This window comes from Acanthisitta chloris, unplaced genomic scaffold (assembly GCF_000695815.1).
Source record: "Acanthisitta chloris isolate BGI_N310 unplaced genomic scaffold, ASM69581v1 scaffold18071, whole genome shotgun sequence".
NCBI classification, from domain to species: Eukaryota; Metazoa; Chordata; class Aves; order Passeriformes; family Acanthisittidae; genus Acanthisitta; species Acanthisitta chloris.
The window spans coordinates 46,139-47,708 of record NW_008656297.1 but is presented as its reverse complement, the minus strand read 5'-3'; positions in this window follow the sequence as shown (position 1 = coordinate 47,708).

Sequence of the window (1,570 nt, the reverse complement as noted above, 5' to 3'; positions counted from 1 at the left end):
CAGCAGTCAGCATCTCATTCTTTACTGTACATTGAATACCATATTGTGAATGTACTGAGGGAGAAACAGCCCACAGGAAATAAACATATGCAAAGCTGAGAAAAACTGTGCAATTATGAAGTCTGCAATTCTGAAAGTACTGCTGAATAGTGTTATCTTCAACTGCTATAAAACGAGGATGATTTAAATAATTACAAAACCTCTGTATTTCTCAGTAGCAATAGCTTTGTGTATTTCATAGCACTGTGTATTTATTGTTACATGCTTGCCTCCTAATTTCTTAGTCTAAATCATATAATCATAGAACCATAGAATTTAAGGGTTGGAATGGACCTTACAGATCATCTTGTCCCAACCCTCCCTGCCATGGGCAGGGACATCTCCTCAGTAGATCAGGTTGCTCAAGGTCTCATCCAGTCTGGTCCTGAACACCACCAGGGTTGGGGCAGACACCACTTCCCTGGGCAACCTGTTTCAGTGTCTCACCATCCTTATAATAAAAAGCTTCTTTCTAATATCTGAGACTTCCCCTCCTTCAATTTGAATCCATTACCCCTAACAAAGAGTTCCTTTCCAGCTCCCTTGTAGGCCCTTCAGATATTGAAAAGTTGCTATGAGGTCTCCACACAGTCTTCTCTTCTCCAGGCTGAACAGTCCCAACTTCATCAGCCTGTCCTCATAGGGGAGATGCTCCAGTACTCTTATCAACTTTGTGGCCTCCTCTGGACTTGCTCCAACAGTTCCATGTCCTTCTTATGTTGAGGACACCAGAACTGTGTGCAGTATTCCAGGTGGGTCTCACGAGAGCAGAGTAGAGAGGAAGAATCACCTCTTTTGACCTGCTGCCACGCTCCTTTTGATGCAGCCCAGGATTCAATTGGCTTTCTGGGCTGTGAGCACACACTGCAGCTCATGGTGAACTTCTCATCCACTGTCACTCCCAAGTCTTTCTTCTCACTGCTGGTTTCAATTACTTCCTCATCCAACCTGTAGCTGTGCCTGGGATTGCCATGGCCCAGATATAGGAGCTTGCACTTCATTTTGTTGAACTTCATGGGGTTTGCATTGTTCCACCTCTCAAGCCTGTCAAGGTCCCTCTGGATGGCACACCCCTTCCCTCCAGTGTGTGACTGCCCCACACAGCTTGGTGTCATCACTGAACTTGCTGAGGGTGCACTCAATCCCAGAGTCCATGTTTCCAACAAAGATGTTGAACAGTATCGGCCCCAGCACTGACCCCTGAGGGACACCACTCGTCACTGACCTCCATGTGGACAATGAGCCGCTGAGAATTGTCTGTGTGTGGCCATCCAGCCAGTTCTTTATCCACCCAGTGGCCCACCCATCAAATCCATGTCTCTCCAATTTAGAAACAAGGATGTCATGCGGGACAGTGTCAAACCAGCACATAAGGTATAGAGAGGAGAGGAATTTTTGTGCTTTGCTTTGCTCTGTTAAGAAGATGTTTCAGGTTAGTTCTGATCTATTTTGAATCACATGCTCTCCTACTTTCCTACTGTTCCCTGAGAAGTAAGTTGATATAGAAGCCAACTATGCCAGGCAGCTCCCC